Source organism: Dendrobates tinctorius, unplaced genomic scaffold, assembly GCF_039654945.1.
Source record: "Dendrobates tinctorius isolate UK_male_01 unplaced genomic scaffold, ASM3965494v1 ptg000193l, whole genome shotgun sequence".
In the NCBI taxonomy this organism is placed as follows: Eukaryota; Metazoa; Chordata; class Amphibia; order Anura; family Dendrobatidae; genus Dendrobates; species Dendrobates tinctorius.
This window is the reverse complement of record NW_027361860.1, coordinates 2,582,644-2,603,539: the sequence shown is the minus strand read 5'-3', so window position 1 is coordinate 2,603,539 and position 20,896 is coordinate 2,582,644. Positions and strand designations below refer to the sequence as shown.

The 20,896-nt window shown below is 47.1% G+C and overlaps 1 long non-coding RNA gene and 1 pseudogene across 1 annotated transcript in view; both read left to right on the top strand.

Annotated features, from left to right (window-relative positions):
• Positions 1 to 20,896, top strand: part of LOC141055991 (uncharacterized) — a 228,107-nt gene that overhangs the window by 112,900 nt on the left and 94,311 nt on the right. The window lies entirely within an intron of this gene.
• LOC141056010 (bifunctional phosphoribosylaminoimidazole carboxylase/phosphoribosylaminoimidazole succinocarboxamide synthetase pseudogene) lies at positions 18,376 to 20,289 on the top strand (annotated as a pseudogene).

Genomic DNA, 20,896 nt, shown 5'->3' with positions numbered 1-20,896 from the left:
CAACACTTGTCCAAATCCTCCCTCACCAAGCTCTTTGTAGAATTCAAAACTGCACAGATTAGTAGGGTTTTCTGTGCTGTCCACATCTCTGAAGGGTAAAGCACAGCATCTGGCATCACCATCGTCTTGAGCTGGCATGTCTGCGGCATCAGAGGTCCTCGTATACCTTCCAATTGCAGGGATTATAAAAGATTTATTAAGCTTTTAATAGAATCTCTAAATTTAACCCAATAAGAAATAAAATTAGCCTATTTGGTATCACTACATCTGAATAAGTGCAAAAATTTGGTGTAATCTTTACTTCTGGAGCCTTAGTATTTGTTACTGTAAAAGCTACTGGGTCGCCCTCCAAGGGCTGCGGGGTACTCGGTACCGGGCCGGTGTCAGGGGAACGTGTCGCAGCAGCGGTGACCCGGACCGTGGCCCTGGGCGCCCAAGTCAATGGCGGTATATGAAGTTAGTGAAATGGAATAGTTCGTGACGCCACCTGTGGTGCTCGGCAAGGGTGGTGTTAAGCCGACGCTGCAGACAGATCCTCTGGGACAGATGGTGGGATGCAGCAGTGATGGTATAGCCCTCCACAGGCAGGGATGATGTCCCAGGGCAGTGTAGTAGTAATGGGAAGGTGCAGGCAGTGTATAGGATGGTACCCAGATGTAGTGGTGCTGAGCAGGTTGGCGCAAGAATCAATGGAGGACACCGAGGCTAGTAGTTCCAAAGCTTTACTCTCAGTCTGCGGTAAACAAGGATGCCTGCCTCCTGGCCGTGTCCTCCGGGTCAGAGACTCAGCCAACCTCCATGCCAAATAGAAAGCTCCTCTCCAACACTCCGCCAACATGTACCTTTCCTGAACGACTCCTCTATAGCGCCTTTAAGTGTGAAGATCTCAATACCGTGGTACTCTGAAGTTCCTCCTGTCAGATGTTCCTAACAACTCTACTTGTATGGCAGACAGCTGTAGCCTCTATAGGGGACTCCTTTCTCCAGAGTCCTGGCTCTCTATTCAGTTGCTTTTGTACCCCAAGTCTAAGATGGGAGTAGTGCATTTACAGCCAACTACTCCACCGGTGTCTGCTGCAGAACCATAAGTGTCCATACTACCTCGGGGCCCCGGCCTTGCGCTGAGAACCTATAGGCAGGGTTCCTCTTCCAACACACGTTTCCTCTGTTCTCCCACTTCTTCGTTCCGCACTGATCTTTCTCTTATGGAAGCTTAGGTTGCAGTTCTACATCTTTCTCCTTCTGTTTCTTTCCCGTGCCAGCTGTCTCAGATCACTGAGGCAGCTGCAGCACTCCTTCCTCCATCCCTTCTTCCAGGGATCTCCACTCCTCCCGAGTGGCTTCCTTCCTCACTGACCCGCTGTCAGACTGAACCTTTAATCCTACACTTTTCCACTCTTTTATGTATCTTAACTCCACCCACCTCCCAGCACATCCAGTGTTCCATGAAGGGTACCACCAGAGGTGCCCTGCTACTCTCTAAGCACTGAGCCACAATGTGTTTGTGCAGAACTACCCTGTTGTGTGGGGTGCGAGTGTTGGAGTGTGGAAAGGAGTTCCCACCTAATCTGGATGGTGGGGCACTACACCTTAGGAGAAGGTGCAGTACCTCTGTGGCAACTGACCTTAGGGGCGCCGCACTACAGCTACTGGTTATCTGGAAGTTCCATGTCTTTACCCAATCTTCATCTCCTTCTTTAATGGAGAATCCAAAATTTTCCCAAAAATGTGTCCTTAACCACATCTGTTTTGGGTGTTGCAACTTTCCCTTTTGTGATCACATCATTTGTAATATCACCTGACCACACAGATTCCTCTTAGTCTCTTATTTCTATTTTTCAGTAAAACACATCTGTAGGACGGCATTCCCATGTGCCTGTCTTATTAGTGTATGCAATCTCTTGTAACTGTGCGAACTTAGTCTTGGGTCCTGTGGTAGCATGTAATAAGTTTCCTGTAATATCTGCTGAATTGTCTGGTATGTCTTCATATATTAGGTATTGTAGGCTACCTTCACCAAGTCCAAGAGGATCTAGAGTTTTTGGCAAGGTTCATTCACTTCACTAGTCTTTATTCTATGATGTAAAATCTTCTGCATAGATCAGTTGAAATAGTATAGAGTAACAGAAATGTGATTCTCATCAAATAGCTTTTCCTGAGAAATGTCTTCTCCTGTAGGATTGGTGTTGAATCAAATCCATCATGGACAGGCTGTTTAATATTCCGGCTCTTATTGGAATCCATTTCTTCCTAAAATAAATGCAATATACAACTTGCATTGATCAACATGTACCCACACTTTATTGTCTGTGGGTAATTTTAACCACGTTAGGATTCTTGTTCATCAAGCATCTAATATGTCCCATGGTTTCAATAATCTCAAAGGGACCTTCCCAGTTACTTTCCCAAGGTCCATTCTTCCTGACAGTTTAATCCTCACTAGAGCCCCTTTCTTGAATGTAGATTCATATGGTGTCTCCATTCTCTGCGTTCTTGATGCAGCATGTGGAAGTGGCTTTCAAGCTTTCCTGCAACTACTGCAACCATTTGGGCCTTGCAACAGCATCTGTTTGAGGTGTGGACAAAAATGGTTCATGTGGAAAAATTGCATTTTTCTTCCTGTCATTAGTTCGAAAGGAGGAAATGGAGTTGTGGAAGAAGTCGCTTCTCACAGTCAACAGTACAAAAGTTACGGCATCAACCCAAGTATCTCCTTTGTCCAACAACATCTTAGCAATTCTGGATTTTATTGTTCTTTTCATCGTTTCCACAATACCAGCGACTGTGGATGGTAAGGTACATTAAATTGTTGTTCCCCTAGAATAGTTCAAACTGCTTGCATGACTTTTCCTGTAAAGTGACTTCCTCATTAAGAGGTGATCATTCTTGGGATCCACCAAGTACAAAAGACATGATTAAATAATGCTCGATCTGTAGACAAAGCATCTTTCCTGACAGGTAAAATACAACCCATTTAGAAATAGCATCTACTACAACCAATGCATACCTGAGACCATTTTTACCTGATGGTAACAGACCAATCTGTAACATAGACCATCTGCAGGTGCAATTTGGAGTAGTGGAGGTTTGTCCTTTTGGTCTTGGATTCATTTGAGCACAAATGAGACATGATTGAACAATACTTTATATAGTCTCTTCCATCTTTTTCCATTAAAAATTCTGAGAATTCCTAACCTTTTCTCTTGGCCTAAAAGACCCAAACTTTCAGGATGATATCTTGTGAACTCAACCTGTAGATTTTTTGGTACCACAGGACGGAACTCCCCATTTAAGTCATGACACAAAACCCAGTTTAAACAAAAGGGAGGTTATGGATCCACTTGGGAAGCAACAAGAGATGTATTTTTCTTCTGCAAAAGGGATATGCGGGTCTGTTCTTGAACTGCTGAAACCTCAAGAGGTTAATGTTGAAACACTTTTCTTGTCACGGCTGCCTCTTTGGCTAGAATATCTGCAGTTGTATTTACAACAGATAATTCATCATATTTTTTATGGGCAGCGACTTTGACAATAGAATGAAAAACAAAAAATGGTTTTGCTGTTATCTCAAATTGTTTACAGCGTGTCACTGTGTGCAAGAGTCTTATTAAATTGTACAAAGCCTTTCTTTTCCCAAACTGTCAAATCTGTCAGTGGGTGATGGTGACACAGTGCCGACATATTCCGCAGCACTTTACATTTTAGAGGGGGCCTGTACAGACAATATACACTACTGCATACCAATAGACCCACAAAAAAACAGATACCAAGAGGAATAAAGGCCCTGCATCATTCTGAAGACCAATATCTATGTATTGGATGCTTCACATTTAGTGTTGAGCATTCCAATACCACAAGTATCTGGTATCGGCCGATATTCACTGTATCGGAATTCCAATACTGAGTTCCGATACTTTTAGCATATCGAATACCGGAATCTGAAGTTCCCATAATGCTATGAGCCAGTTTGATTTGATTCAGCCAGTGACAATCCTCAGAAGTGTGGGCACATCCTGTTAGGCATGTAGGCATGTTAACTAATGGCATGGCTGTGATTGGCTGCTGAAATGATGTCTTGATGCACTATAAAAGCCACCGCCATATCTGGTTCACTCTGCTGTGAATTCAGTTAGGGACAGGCTGCTGTTGAAGACTGTGAGGGACAGTTAGAGATAGCGATTTTCACAATCAATGTGCTTTACCCAGGCTACATAATCCACCACTGTAGCTTTCTTTTGCCTTGCAGCAGTGTTCACAGCTGTCTGCAAGGTCTGTGTGAGTGCAGCTCACGCTGAGTAGTGTGTCCTGCAGCCACATCTGGTTGTAGGCCGCTCATCGTGTCACTGCCTCATACATATTTTTCTTTTTGCTGCTCATTTTTCATTCTCCTATTAGTGTGCACTGTGCATTCATCCGTATAAATTGCTTGCAAACACTATAGGAGTAGACAGCGGAGCCTCTCTGCAGCCTTTCAGTGCTAGTGCCCAGTTTGCTGCACTGTTCACGGCTGTCGGAGAGGTCTCTGTGTGTGAGTGCAGCTCATGCTGAGTAGTGTGTCCTGCAGCCACGTCTGGTTGTAGGCCACTCAGTGTGCGTCACTGCCTCACACATTTTTCTTTTATTGCAGCTCATTTTTTCTTCTCCTATTAGTGTGCATCCATCCGTATCCATCTACATTGGTTGGTTGCAAACACTATATAGGAGTAGATAGAGGAGCCTTTTTTTCTGGCTTGTGCCCTTCAGCTGCAGCCAGATTAATATTACCCTATTTTTTTGGAGCCTCATCTTTTGCATTGTAGGTTACCTTCCTACATTGTAATAGCTCCAAAAAGTTAGTGATGCTATCGCTTTCAAATCTTGGTCACATCCTTTTAGTGTTTGTTTTTTTTAAAAAAAACAAAACAAAATAAAGTTCACCAAACACTCCATTGGACAGTTGTGTAGGCCACATTAGCTCCTATTAAAGTGTAGTCCACACACTTCATAAAATAAGTGTTTCTTATACCTATTACCAGCTGTTCAGGAATAAGCACACTAAGCCCCCCCTTTGTACTTTTCTGCCTATCTTTATCAGTCTACCAAGATGAAGGCAGCGAGTAAGGCACGTGGGCATGGTGATTCTGCAGGGAGAGGATGTGGCGTTTCAGCAGGGAGAGGATGTGGGGATTCTGTGCCTGCTGCAGGCACCAGTGAGTCACAATCCCCCAGTTTTGGCAGGCAACAGTCCTTTATGCGCAGCTTTTGTAGGACCCTGCCGTATCCCACTGCTGCGGGAGAAACAAATTGAAGCTGTTGTCGGATGGATGGCAGCTAATGCATCGACTTCAATGACTTCCACGTCCACTCAGGGCCAGAGCACTGAAGAGCAACCATCTGTCTCTTCACCACCTGCCAAAGTGCCCAGGCAGTCAGAGCCCTGGACAGGAGCCATCACAGTCTCAACTTCTGTTCTCTGAATCTGTTGGCTTGGAAAGAGGGGGCCAGCCAAGCAGCATTCAAGAATGTGAAGAGGGAGTATGCAGTGATGCGCAACTGCTTTGTCCCTCTGAATCTGAAGAGGCGGGTGGGCCAGTGCCTATGGTCAGCACACCTCGGTACGCATCAGATGATAACGAGACTCAGGTGCCACTTTCTGGTGCGTACGGTGCTGACGAGACTATCTAGGAGAAGCAGGTGTTTGAAGAGGGGAGTGTAGATGATGAGGTCCTTGACCCATCATGGTGTGAGGAACAGGAAGGTGGTGGGAGCATCTCTGAGGAAGAGATTCCCCGAACAGCCAAAACAGGAGGGAGAGGGAGGGGGCAGACTTGGTTGCCTGTAGCCTCCACTTCGGCACCCGTTAAAAGCATTCCTCTTTCAAAAGCCAAAACCGGGGGCTCCCAAGACTTGCAGTGTGTGGTCCTTTTTTGACAGTTGCAGATGACCTTTGCTTTGTCAAATGCAAGCTGTCATCAGAAAGTCAAGAGGGGAAAAATGTCAGCAACCTCAATACCACAAATATGTGGAAAGATGTGCGTACCAAGCACGAGGTGGAGTTACACAGATACACTGAAAACTAGGCCAACGGAGCTGGGTACAGATCTGGAGTGTGGCGCTGTACGTGTTCTGCCAACTCCACGCATTGCAGGAATCCAGTCTGTACACATTGACTCCTCCTCCTACTCAAGTTCCTCAGAAACAGCGCTGCAGGAGCCTGTTACGACCGATATGAGAACAGCTGTGGCCAAATGTCAACAGGCCGTACTCCAATTAATTTCTTTGGGGAATCGAAGCCACACAGCGCAGGAGCTCTGGAATGCCATCAAGCAGGAGAGCGAGGTGTGGTTTGTGCCAGCGAATCTCCAGCCGGGCTTGGTAGTGTGTGACAATGGCCGAAGTCTGGTGGCAGCTCTGGGCCCAAGCAACTTCTCACATCCCATGTCTGGCACATGTGCTGAACTTGGTCATGCAGAGCTTTCTGAGGGACTATCTGGATCTTGAGGCACTGCTGCACAAGGTTCGCATAGTGTGCTCACTTGCGGCGTTCCAGCACAGCAAGATCGCGCGTTGCTGCTCTGCAGCGCCGATTACGCCTTCCGGAACATCGCATCATATGTGACCTACCCACCAGGTGGAATTCAACGTTGCATATGTTGGAGCAGTTGTTTGAGCAGCAGTCATGGAGTACCAGCTGCATCGGGCACAAACAAGTCGCACTATGCGCCGGTCACACTTCAGCACCACTGAGTGGGCCTCTATGAAGGACATCTGCCTCATTTTGTGTGCCTTCGATGATTCCACACGGACGGTGAGTGCAGATGATGCACTAGTCAGCATGACTGTCCCCCTTATCTGCCTGCTTCAAAAAACACTGCAAGCACTAAGGGAGGAGGTTTTGGAAGAGGTGGAGGATGAGGAGTCACAAATGCAATCTGCTTCTGGACAGTCTGTGCTACGTGGTTCCTCACAAAGGCCTAGGCAGGGGACACTTTGTGAGGAGGAGTCAATGGAGGAGGAAGACATCTCTAAAGAGGAGGGAGGTACACAATGCTCTAGTCAGTATGTACAGCGAGGGTGGGGTGATGCAGAGCAGGCAGAGATGATGCCTTAAGCAGGGGACAGCATTTCTTGGGCAGTTGGGAGTCTGCAGCACATGGTTGATTTCATGCTGCAGTGTCTGAGAAACGACCGCCGCATCGCTCACATTCTCAACACGGCTGATTATTGGGTGTACACCCTCCTAGATCCTCGCTACCGGGACAACTTGCAAAGCCTCATCACACCGTTGAACCGGGAGCGTAAAATGCGGGAGTACCAAGACACACTGGTGCAGTCCATCATGTTCTCCATTCCACCCGAGAGCAGTGCTGCTAGTGCTTTACAAAGCAGCTCTGTGCGTAGGGGCAGTGGAGGAAGCTCTGTACAAGGAAGGCACAGAGGCAGCGCCTCGGCACAAGGCAAGACCAGTATGGCCCAAATGTGGCCAAGTTTTGTGTGTCCGCCACAAATGTCTACACAATCAGAGGGCTCCAGTCAGCAGGAGGCAACGTTTCCGTCAGATGGTGACAGAGTACATGTCTTGCCCTGTCAGTGTACTCCCAGACAGCTTTTCCCCCTTCAAGTTTTGGGTCTCAAAGCTGGATACATGGCCAGAGCTTAGCCAGTAAGCATTGGAGGTGCTGGCTTGCTCTGCTGCCAGTGTATTATCGGAATGCGTCTTTAGTGCCGCAGGTGGTGTACTAACAGACCGTCGCACGCTACTGTCCTCCGATAACATTGACCGGCTTACTTTTCTGAAAATGAACAAGGCCTGGATCTCGCCAAAATTTGCCAGTCCTCTACCAGAATAACTGGTTGGCAACAGTATCCAGGTCTCCTGTTGTGTTCATGTTTCTACCACCTGAACTGTAATCCCTGCGCTTCAACACAGCCAGTTGTTGCTCAGAAGTGCCGTCTGCACAGAGAAACACTAGCTCCTGTGTTAGTGGGGTTCAGTAACACCATCTGCTCCCCTGCTGTGTGGACGGCAAAGTTTCCTGCTCCCTCCACAATTGTACTACTACTGATTTTTAACCGTGCTCCACTTAGGCCTCTGGCTCCACTGTCTCTAGTATTTCCCCTGGCCTCCAACCCCGCCAGTTGCTGCTCTGAAGTGGCGTCTGCACAATCCACACTTGTTCCTGGGTTACTGGGGCTCAGTCACATCAGTTGATCCCCTGATGTGTTTCCAGCAATGTCTCCTGCTCTGTCCACATTCCCATTACTAGTAGTGGGAATGTGGACAGAGCAGGAGACCTTGCCGGACACACATCAGGGGATCAACTGATGTGACTGAGCCCCTGTAACCCAGGAACAAGCATGGATTGTGCAGACGCCACTTCAGAGCAGCAACTGGCGGGGTTGGAGGCCAGGGGAAATACTAGAGACAGTAGCGCCAGAAGCCTAAGTGGAGCATGGTTACAATCAATAGTGTACAATCGATATAAAACTTGCTTCAAGTAGGCCTCAGCCTGCTCCTTGATTGATCCTGGGCTTCAACACAGCCAGTTGTTGCTCGGAAGTGCTGTCTGCACAAAGAAACACATGCTCGAGTGTTAGTGGGGTTCAGTAACGCCAGCTGCTCCCCTGCTGTGTGGATGACGGTGTCTCCTGTTGCCTCCAAAATCACACTACATCTTATTTACTACTCGCTCTAAGTAGGCCTCAGCCTGCTGTATGATTGACCCTGGGCTCCAACATCACCAGTTGCTGCTCAGAAGGGTCTTTGGCACTGGTACTCCCTCCTGCCCAGCCTGGTTCCAGCACGCCTGCTGTTTCCGGGGATTGTCAACGTCACTTTGCCACTAATACATAGTCCTGTCATGTTGCGGTCGGGTTAGCAGAGTCTATGGTGCCATCAGTTTCGGTGCTTCCTATGTGGGCTGCTGGTTCCGTAGTGCCAATAGGACAAGCACCCCCTGTTGGACTGTGGGTTTCGGTAACTGCGGCCTGCTCGCAGCCTTGCAACTTTGTTTATTATGGGTACCTTGTGCTACCCATCCGGGTTCCAGCACCGTCAGCAGGTTCTCGGCAGTGCCTTTTGCCTAGGTGCCTCCTTCTCAGTATCGGAGTTCCAGCAACGTCAGCTGGTCCTTGGTAGTGCTTTGTAGCACAGGTACCTCCTGCTTATTAACAGTGTTCCAGCACCATCAGCTGGTCCACGGTTGTGCCATTGGCTCTTGTTCCTTCAGCTGCCACTCTGGGTTCCAGCACCGTCAGCTGGTTCTCGCTAGTTTCATGTGCTCTTGCAGCTTCTGCTGCCCCTCTGGATTCCAGCACCATCAGCTGATCCTCGCTAGTTCCATTTGCTCTTGTTCCTTCTGCTGCCCATCCGGGTTCCAGTACTGTCAGCTGGTACTCGGCAGTTCCTCAGCCGCCTTGTACCTTCTGCTACTTTTCCAAGTTCAAGCTTGTGGAAATGGTTTCTGGTTCTCACTCTGGATCTCCCTGACGATGACCCTGAAGACCACATCGAAGAAGACCAAAAAGATGACCCTGAAGATGACAGAGAGGACAAAGAACATGAAGACAAGCGCCAAGATGCAGAACAACAAGAGACAGAAGACGAAGAAGCAGAAGAACATTAAGCATAAGACTAAAAATCAGAGCAAATGATATCTAAATTATAAGCAGAAGAAGACTAAGCAGTGTATGGGAGTGAGTCCATTCCTCCTCGTGGTGCCCCTGGAAAATGAACGCGGACAAATCCTGTTGTAAATCTTTTGTGACAGGCAGAACGGAAGGTGTAATCTTCAAACTTTCATAGATAACTACAGAAATGCCTGTCACAAATAAGAATGATGAAGAAAAATAGGAAGAAGATGAATTATAATATGAAGAAGAATCGTTGAATAAGAATATGAATAATGTGCAAAAAAAATATAAAGGTGAAGAAGATGAATAAGTTGAATAAGAAGTTGATGAAAAAGATGCTGCTGCTGAGGATCATGAAGGAGAAAGTGTGGGAGAAGTAAAAAAGGTGAAGAGCATGGAAGTAGTGAAACATACATATCTGATAAAATATAAAAGGTTAACAGTCAATATCTCTAACTCCGAACGTCTTAAAAAAAATTTTTTTAATTCCTGCTATTCCATTTGATTGGGCTAAACCTCTATGGCTTTAATGTCTCCTACACCTCCCACAATGCATAATACATTATTATTGTTTTTCTTCATGTAGAATTAACCTACAAGGAAAGAAAGGGTTTATTTTAATTCCGATATTTCTGTTCTATTGACTTGAATGGGACTTCCGGGATCGGAATCGGCGATACCCGATAATTTTTCGATATCGGGTGGTAACGTTCAACACTATTGACATTTTATCGGTCATCCATGACAGCACCACCTGAGAGGGGATCCGCCCTTCAGGAACAGGAAACCTACAGATACAAAAGGGCGGCACCTCTTCCACGCATCAGTTGGTTTCCTGTTCCTAGACGACGGGACTTCCTTCAGATCGTCCATCATGGAGTCGCCGAGGGATTCCCAGGCCGGCTGACCGACCCAGGTAGCGAGGGGGTCTCCTACCTCGGTCAAGCTCGGGTCCCTGGAAGCGCCACGGTGGGGCCGGGCAGGTCTCCATGACAGTGGTGGGAGACAGGGGTCCGGTGGACAGCCGCCTCCATATTGCCGCACCAGGAGGTATGTATGACCCAGGCCCCTCCTGGTGCGCTCTCCCAGTGGCCGCTCTCTCTCTTCCGGTGTGGCGCCCGGTCGGCGGCGCAGGTCGGCGTGCGTGGGGGTTGTGGCCTGGCCTGAGCCGGGGGGTGCCGTGCCTGCTCCTTCTGCGCGTCCCCCGCAGGCCTCAGACGGGTGGCGGAAGTGACGCGGTGGAAGGGGCGGGGCCGGGGACGCCAAAACCGGAAGTCGGGGGCCGGCTTCCGGCGCGCGCCGCTTGTGCGCGGAGGTCCTGGGCGGCGCGCAGTGGCTGGGGAGGACCGGAGCTTGCGGGGGGAGGGTCGAGGGGGGGTCCCGGGTGGGGGTGCGTGCGAGAACCCTGTTGACCCGGGCAAGGAGGCCTTAAAAGGCAGGAGGTGACACTGCTGAGGTGCTTCTGAAAGCCAGCGATGGATACGACAGAAGCCCCCTTAGAGCAGCTGGACGAGGTGCAGGAGCACCCACAGAAATGGGCCACAGTGAAACCGCATGCGAGTGGCCAGCAGAAGAAACAAACGGACGGGCGAACAAAGCCACAGAAGTTCCTCCAGGCTAAAGGACCCTCCTGCCTCCCTCCGTGATCCGGTACCTGCCTCATCTGCATGGGTAAGAGATCTCCGTGAATGTACCCTGATGCAGTGTTCCCTTATGTTTTGTTCACAGGGGAGGAAAGCTATGGGAAAACAGAAGCACAGGGAATGTGCCCTCTGTAGTTGCCCCTTGCCGGACGGCCACCCTAAAAAGTTGTCAGCCATGCGTGAGACAAACTGTAGGGGTGGAAGGGGACGTTGGCCCTGGGGTAGATTGACAGGCCCTTACACTCTCCCCCATCCATACAGGTAGCGGAAGAAACGCCGGACTTCACCACAAGCCTGAGGGACATAATCAGGACAGAGATAAAGGCCCTATCTAAAAAGGATTCCTCTAGGGGAAGAGAATGTAGTTTCTCAGGTTCAGAGTCCTCGACCGCCCTAAGGATCGATGACTCTTCAGATTCCCCGGCCTCCACTTCATCTTCAGAGGAAGACTCGAGTCGATTCTGCTTCCCCTTAGACCAGATGGATAAGCTAGTTAAAGCAATAAGGTCCACCATGGGGGTAGCAGACACAAAACCGGAACTTTCAGCTCAGGACGTGATGTTCGGGGGTCTAGATCCCAGGAAGCGGAAGGCCTTTCCATTAAATGATAAGGTCCAGAGCCTATTTGATAGGGAATGGAAGAGACCTGAAAAAAGAGGCTCCTTACCTCTGGCCTTCAAACGGAGGTACCCGTTTGACGACCCAGTGGTAAACAGATGGGATAAAGCCCCTAAACTGGAAGCGGCAGTAGTCAAAGCCTCCAAAAAATCCTCCATTCCCTTCGATATGGCCTCCTTAAAAGACCTGTTAGATAAGAAAGCAGACTCCTTTTTGAAGGGAACTTGGGAGATGTCAGCAGGTGCTCTAAGACCAGCGATAGCTGCCACATGTCCGGCCAGATCCATGATGGTCTGGCTAGACCAATTGGATTCCCAACTAAAGGACGGAGAGTCAAGAGCTTCTATCAGGAAAACGCTGCCAATCATCCAAAGTGCGGCAGCTTTTTTGGCGGATGCTTTAGCGGACTCTTTGAGGATGGCAGCCAGAACTGCGAGTTTATCTAATGCAGCTCGAAGGGCCCTTTGGTTAAAATGCTGGCCGGGAGATATCCAGGCCAGATCACGACTCTGCTCCATTCCTTGTGAGGGCGAATATCTGTTTGGCCCAGTCTTGGATGAACTCTTAGAGAAAGCCGGGGATGATAAAAAGAAGTTCCCCAGTCTACCGAATCCTTCCTACAGACGTCCCTTTACCAGGAAAGGCTATTTCCGTAGAAGGCCGTCCAGAGATCAGGGCAGATGGGAGGACAAAAGGAGAGGTACAGGCTTCATGTTCTGAGGAGGGGGGCGTCAAGAAGGTCCAGCACGTGACACTAAAAAACCTCCCCAATGACTAGTTACCCCGGTAGGGGGGAGACTAGCTGCCTTCTACCCAGCCTGGTCCTTGATTTCCAATAGTAAATGGATACTGGGGGTGATAGCTGCGGGTCTACGCCTAGAATTCGCCCGGGTTCCCCAAGATCGATTTAAGGTCACCCCGCTCAGGTCTTCCACACCAGAACAAGCTGCCCTGGAGGCCGAGGTGCATGATCTCTGCCGTAAGAGGGTCCTGACGGTGGTCCCAGAGGGAGAAACGGGAAAAGGGTTTTACTCCCCCCTGTTCCTGGTCTGCAAACCAGACTGGTCCTTCAGAACTATAATAAACCTTAAATCCCTCAACAAATTCCTGGTCATACGCCTGTTTAAGATGGAGACAATTAAATCAACAATAAAATTACTGTTTCAAAACTGTTTTATTGTGGTCTTAGATTTAAAAGACGCTTACTACCATATTCCCATTCATGCAGCCCATCAGCGGTTTCTCAGAGTGGCGGTTCAGCTAGATGGGTCAGTCCAACATTTTCAATATGCAGCTCTCCCCTTTGGGGTGGCAGTCGCTCCCCGTGTGTTTACAAAAGTTGTAGCGGAAATTATGGCCCATCTTCGAGAATCGGACATTCTTGTGATCCCCTACTTAGATGACTTCCTGATCGTAGGGAAAACAGCAAAACATTGTCTGGAACAACTACAAAGGGCAATGTCTGCCCTAGAGGGGTTAGGATGGCTGCTTAACATTAAAAAGTCTCGGTTACAGCCGGTGAGAGTCCAACAATTCTTGGGCCTGATCCTAGACTCTGAGAAACAGGAATGCTTGCAATAACCCTACCATGTCCCTCAGGAAAGCAATGTCCCTTCTGGGTTCCCTCTCGTCCTGTATCCCGGCAGTCCAGTGGGCACAGTTTCATACAAGAAAACTGCAGGGCGAGGTCTTAAGGCATCAGACCTTGGGGGTTACTTGGAGGGTCAGCTAACCTTGTCCTGAAACACAAGGGAGTCCCTAGAGTGGTGGCTAGCCAAGGATAATTTATCCAAAGGGGTCCCCTGGGAGTATGACACATCCCGCATAATCACCATGGATGCTAGCCCTTCCGGTTGGGGGGCTCATATGGGTGAGATTCTGGTACAGGGCCTATGGGAGCATCATCAGATAGAAATGTCATCTAATCTGAAAGAGTTGACAGCGGTAGAGCAGGCAGCTAAGGAGCTACTTGTGTATCTACAGGGCCATCATGTGCGAGTGTTCTCCGACAATCAGGTCACCGTGGCTTATATCAACCACCAAGGCGGGACTGGTTCCAAACCCCTGATGAATGTGGCAGAACGGTTATTCCGGCTAGCAGAGCAGCATTTTCAATCTTTAACAGCTCTACATATAAAAGGGAAGGAAAATATCACAGCAGATTTCCTAAGCCGCAATCCACTAAAACAAGGAGAATGGTCCCTAAGCACCTCCATCTTCGACCTGATTGTACAAAGATGGGGACAACCAGAGGTAGACCTCTTCGCTACCAGGGAAAACAGAAAATTAAAACAACTTTGTTCCCTAAATCCCAGAGAGAACCCCCTGGCGGTAGATGCCTTTCTGATAAAATGGGACTTCAGGCTAGCATACGCCTTCCCTCCCCTATCGCTACTACCCCTGGTGATGAAGAAAATCAGGAGAGACAAAGCAAGGGTGATAGTTATCGCTCCATTTTGGCCCAGGAGGGCTTGGTTTTCTTGCCTCAGGACCATGTCAGTGTCCGACCCTTGGGTCCTTCCGGACATCCCGGATCTCATATCCCAGGGCCCTGTGTTCCATCCTCAGGTGGCTGGCCTACATCTGACAGTGTGGAGTTTGAATGGACACTACTGAGAGAAAAAGGCTTCTCCCCAGACCTGATTAGCACCCTACTTAAAAGTAGAAAAGTCATCACTACCAAAATCTGTCAGAATTTGGAAAAAATTCCTGCAGAACTCTGGAGTGGTCGCTGGCGCTTCAGCACCTGTAAACCAAATCTTAGTTTCTTCAGAAAGGTCTGGATATGGGGCTCTCCACTAGTACCCTTAAAGTACAAGTATCAGCCTTGGGGGCCCTCTTTAGCTGCAACATCGCGGGTAATTACTGGATCAGTAGATTCATTAAGGCAGCAGGTAGATCCAGGCCAATAGCGAAGGATAGATTCATGTCGTGGGACTTGAACCTAGTCCTCACGGCTATGACAGAAGCCCCATTCGAACCTATCTCTCAAAGTAGCTTTCCTGGTAGCTCTAACCTCAGCTCGTAGGGTAAGCGACATCCAGGCATTATCTAGACGTCCTCCTTATATACAGTTCAAGGACGATGGGGTAATACTCAGACCTGATATGGCATATTTACCTAAGGTAGTTTCCAGCTTTCATAGGACACAGGAGATAGTCCTTCCATCTTTCCTCCCTAATCCAGCTAATGAGAAGGAAGAGAAGCTTCACACCTTGGATGTTAGGAAATGCCTCATAGAATATCTGGCAGTTACCGATCCCTGGAAAAAAGATAATGCCCTGTTTGTCTCTCATCATGGCCCTAGGAAAGGTTGTAGAGCGTCAAAAAGTACACTAGCCAGGTGGGTTAGAGAAGCGATCTCAATAGCATACACCTCAAAAGGCAGGTCGCCACCCAGGAAGCTGAGGGCGCATTCCACCAGAGCCATGGCGACCTCGTGGGCCGAAAGGTCAGAAGTGTCCATTGACCAGATATGTAAGGCGGCTACTTGGTCCTCTCCGAGCACCTTTTATAGTCATTATAGGCTAGACTTGGGTGCTTCCACAGACCTCTTTTGGTATAAGGGTACTGCAGGCTGTAGTCCCTCCCTAAATAGTTTTACTCTCTGTGTAATTCTCTCAGGTGGTGCTGTCATGGATGACCGATGGTCTTCGAAAAACACCGTTAACCGGTGAGTAACTGAGTCCATGACAGCACCTGTATATTCCCTCCCTTTAGTTTAAATTTGGGTGTGCACCTCTTCCTCTTGTATGTACACTGGCAAAGAATAGTTGTGTAAAGTACTGTATATAATTTTGCTATTAACCATTGTGGTCCTCTTGTGCTCTGTAATCCAACTGATGCGTGGGAGAGGTGCCGCCCTTTTGTATATGTAGGTTTCCTGTTCCTGAAGGGCGGATCCCCTCTCTCAGGTGGTGCTGTCATGGACTCCGAAAAACACCGTTAACCGGTGAGTAAGACTATCTGACCTTGTATCTAGTTCAGATTCGCTCACAATTAGGAGCCATTTATTATCAATCATCTTCACAGACAACTTCCACCCAGAACAGATCAGCTGCAGCTTCTAGAATAACATGGTGATCTGACAAACGTCACTTCCTGCCATTGGCCTCACATCAGCTCCTCAGTGCTGCTCCTATGTGGTCACTGGTTATTGTGAGGCTCATTAGTATAATCCAGCATTTCCCCTCACCTCAGGTGTCTCCTTCTCCCTGGAAGCCAAAAATATACTTCTGCACTAGGCTGCTCACCCCTATTCTGAGATGGACAAAACCTTATCCCTGAATTATGCAAATGTTGATTAAGTAAATTTGTGGGATAATTACTTGTTTCTAACAAACTTTTTTTTTAATTTATTACTAATAATTCATTTCAGTTCAGTGATCTGATCAGTCTTCACCAGTGGAGATATCTGGCAGTAATGCCGGGGTCACACTGGCAAGGAATACGGCTGAGTGAGAGGTGCTAAAAGCACGCATTAGACACGGACCAATGATTCTCTATGGGGTCCCTCGCACCAGCCGTATATTTCTCATCCGTATTCTATGCTCCGTGCCAATCGCAGCATGCTGCGATTGTCAGCGTACTTCGGCCGTAGTACGCCAATGCAAGGCTATGGGTGCGCCAAAAATACGATTTCCACACGGACCACACATGTGACTTGCGAGAAATACGCACCCGGTGTCTTTTAGCAAAGCCAGCAATTCAGTGCGCTATACAGTAAACTCACACTGACAGTTTTATTAAAGAAACGAAAGAATAGATATAGACACATAAAATACATATATATAGAATGTGTGTGTATATATGTGTGTGTGTGTGTGTATATATATATATGTGTGTGTATATATGTGTGTATATGTGTGTGTGTATATGTGTGTGTATGTATGTATGTATGTATGTATGTATGTATGTATATAGTGTGTCTATATCCATTCTTTGGTTTCTGTTATAAACCCTGTCATAGGGCTCCATTATATGTCCATTTTGCAAGCCTGCGAGAAAATCTCGCCATACGGATGCTTACATGCGAAAAATACGCGACCACACCTTGATTACGGATGACATACGGAGCACTGTTTAGGGGCCATTCATCCGTATTACGCATGTAAACTACTGACCGTATTTTGCGTTGGTTAGTGTGACCCCGGCCTTAGGCACACGGTGATTTTCTTCCTGTTGATTTGGAGAATGGAGCAGGTGGAAGACCGCACAAAAGAAGTGACATGCTGCATTTTTTGGACCGCACAAAAACCGCGTGGAGAAAACCGCAGCGTGTGCACAGCGTTTTTTTTTTTTTTTCAATTGTTACCAACCACCTTTCGTGTCTCCCCTTTTTCCCTCATAGATTGTAAGCTTGCGAGCAGGGCCCTCATTCCTCTTGGTATCTGTTATGATCTATGTGATTATTGTTATGCTGTAATTTCTATCGTCTGTACAAGTCCTCTCTGAAATGTAAAGTGCTGCGGAATATGTCGGCGCTATAGAAATAAAAATTATTATTTTTCATTGATTTATGCATCGTGTGTACATAGCCTCTTACCTGTGGATCCGCAACAATGCAAATCAATAAAAAAAAAACGCTGTGCACATGCTGCGGTTTTTGTGCGGGCCAAAAAATGCAGCATGTCGCTACTTTTATGTGGTTTTCCACCTGCTCCATTCTCCTAATCTGCAGTGGAAAACCACACAAACTGCTGGATAAACCGCTATAAAAAGAAATCCGCAGGAAAAATGCAGGTCATTTGACCTGCGGATTTCTTAACCTGTGCGGAAAAATCCGTAGGAAGAAAATCACCGTGTGCACTTAGCCTTACATTTTACTGTAAATCACTTTGCGTATCTGCAGCGTTTGTGCCGTAAAATCTGCTGCGGATCCGCAGGAAAAATGTATCGTCTGAACATGGCCTAAGTGTTCCATTGTTCTGCATTGCTCCCAGTGGAAAGATTTAGTATTGCAGTATTCAGTGACATGTCATGGATGTCCATAATGGTTGTAATTCCAAGAAGTCTTAGAAAATTTCCACTTCTTATGCAAGATTGTGTGATGATCCATGCATAAAGCAATCAGGACTGTAGACTTCTGTCTCAATATTCAGGTTCTGTTTTTATCATAAATTAAAGCTGTTGGCTGTCCTGCCTCTATTACCAATTCTTCATCAACTGCCAAGTTCAGGCTCATTCACACGTCAGTGTTTGGCATACAAACACTCATGCAAAATACAGACCAAAGCCAGGAATGGAACTTACGGAGAAAAAATATAATTGAAAGACTGACTCCTGTTCCTTATTTTGGAGACATTCCTGGTTTTGGCATACAAATACTGATGTGTGAAAGAGGCCTTAGTCTGAGTTGACAAGTTAGCATATAATCAAGCAATAAATGGCACTCAGCTTGGTATTATGGTGACAATTTATTCCAGGAGTAGTACACAGTAGTAAAGGTTTTGGTCAGACAAGTAACCTTCAGTGTAATAGATTAACATAGACCTAGATGATCATGGACACACATGAGTTGAGACTGGGCAAGAAGCTGCATGAAGGTAAAACTTACTAGCTGTATGAGCTCCTGAATTACCCTGGCTTTGTCCTCATGCAGTCCAAGGACCAGATCACAGCGGGCAATGCAGCCAGGAAGGACCACATTGAGAGGAAAGCATCCATCTCCAACAAGACCACCAGCTGCATATTCAAACTGCTACAAAAATCTGGTATCATGACAGCATTTGTGACTAAGTGCTGTGCAACTGGTTCATTGTCATTCTGTGAGATGATCCCTATACAGTGGGTGGGCAGGAGAATAGCCACCAGTTCATTCCTAAATAGAAATCCTGGGGTACCAGAAGGATATAAATTTTATCCTCCTAAAGTATAGCTGTTGTGAACTCATCTTATGGTTTACCTCTGGCTTCTGGTGAGGGTGGTGGAGCTGGCTGTGTTGACAGAGGAGTCATGAGTTCTCCATCCGGGCTCCCTCTAGTTGTGACCATAGGTAATGAAGCTGATCTGAATGGCAGAGACCTGCCACCTGAGGAGGAGGACTGTGAGTGGACATCAGAAGTCTCTGACTGGATTTAAGTCAGCCGACTCCCTAATTTTGTGCTGGTGACTTTTTTTTTTTTCCTCCCCTGAGGTTCTGGTTTCCAGTTCTGTTCCTGCCTTCTTGAGCTAATTGTGTTCTGCTATATTTTCATATGAGATTTGGTCTGGTTTACTCAGTTTTTGAGGTCAGCCAGCCCCTGCTGGGGCTGTGCTGAATTTCCATTCTTATGTCTCCGTTTATGCCAGTTTGCGTTTTGTCCCTGATCAGATTGGGCTTTTTGCTCTGTCTTCAGAATATACCAGAGTGCTGATATAGGGAATTGAAGCCTAGCGGCTTCAGGGTTTTTGTTATCAGAAAGTGTTGGACATTTTTTGGCTGGGTTTTGTATGTGATTGCAGATAGCATCATTCCTTTCCTGTCCTTTCTAGTTAGTGTGGGCCCCATCATTTGCTCAGCCTATCTTTCTATCTGTTTGTGTTTTCATCTTGCATCACCGACAATACATGTTTGGGGTCTGCTCTGGGGCAGTTTAGATTTCCCCTTTTCTTGCTTTAGGCTTATTTAGTTCTCAGGCTGTGACAAGGCGTCTAAGATCTTCGTAGGTACGCTCCACGGCTACTGCTAGTTGTGTGGACAGGATCAGGGGTCTGCAATCAGCTTAGTTACCAACCTCTCTGGTTTTCCATGGCTTAGTATGTTTTTGTTTTTCCTCGTCGGTGACTCATTCATAACATATAGCTGTCTTTCAAGGATGATGCCAATAATGACTCTCAATGGTCTGAAAATCAGCTGATTGCAACTAAACTGTGCTGGCCTTGTGATTGGCCAGGCAGGAGTGGACATCATGAACCATTCCACAGTGGCCATCTTTGAAATTCTGGAAAAAACATGGTCAGCACAAGACTGCACCCGAGTGAATATGAAGATTGAGTTTGGTGTGGATGTGACTAAAAAAGAAATGGTCTTTGCTGATGTGATTGATAATGACTTGTGGCATCTATGGCCCTCAGGTGATCAGACCCAGCAGAAGGATGAACAGACTTACCACAAAGTCAAAAGAAGCTGAGTGGGTTGCAGACAAAGTGGAGTTACTGGTGACCTAGTCATAGCCAAGAATGGATTGTTGATGGGGTGAATTTCTGACCTAGTCCACTGTGAAAAGATTAAGCAATCTGTGCAAATTATGGCATCCCATGTGAACTGAGGGAGATGTCTGATCACAAAGGACCTGATGAGACTGCCTGTTTGTGTTGGTCTCTCCAGGCATGTGATGTGACTGTCACACAGCCGCAACACATGGAGCTGTGGCGCCTAACCGCTGATAAATGGGAGCTCTCCAGGTTTCCGATGCAGCTATTTGGAAACCGCTAATAGTATTTGGAAAAGCCCTAGTGATGGGCGAGCACTAAAAAGCTCGGTGGCTCATTGGTTGGGTCCAGCAAATTGGAATACCCAATAAACCTGTGTAATGAGCTCAATGTAAGTCTATGGGAAAAAGTGAACAGTAAGTACTTGTGCCAAGACCTACCACCCCCAACCCCCCTCGGGTGATTTTGGGGCCCCAAAAAAATCTGAAATCATTAGGAACAGTGTTCAAATTACATGGTATCATCATGGGGAATACCCCTGGAAGCATTTCAGACTCCCAGGTCAAAGCTATGAACAATGTTGCTAGTCCTATGCCATTTTTACAGGCACACAATAAAACATACAAAAATGAAACTGAAATGGATTTTCCTGGGAAATATGTTAAGGAACATCCTTTTCATGGTAATTTGTATGTAAGACAAAATAAATAACCCAAAACAAGAATGTTCTTCCACCACTTGGGCTATGTTCACACATAGTGTTTTGGATGGTTTTCCAAATTTAGCATTGCTTTCAACCAAGACACATGCATTCACTGGGAAATGTCACTTGAAGTGGAGACAAAAGGGAGATGGTAGAAAATGCTTCTTGTGTAAGGTGCAGCCATTAG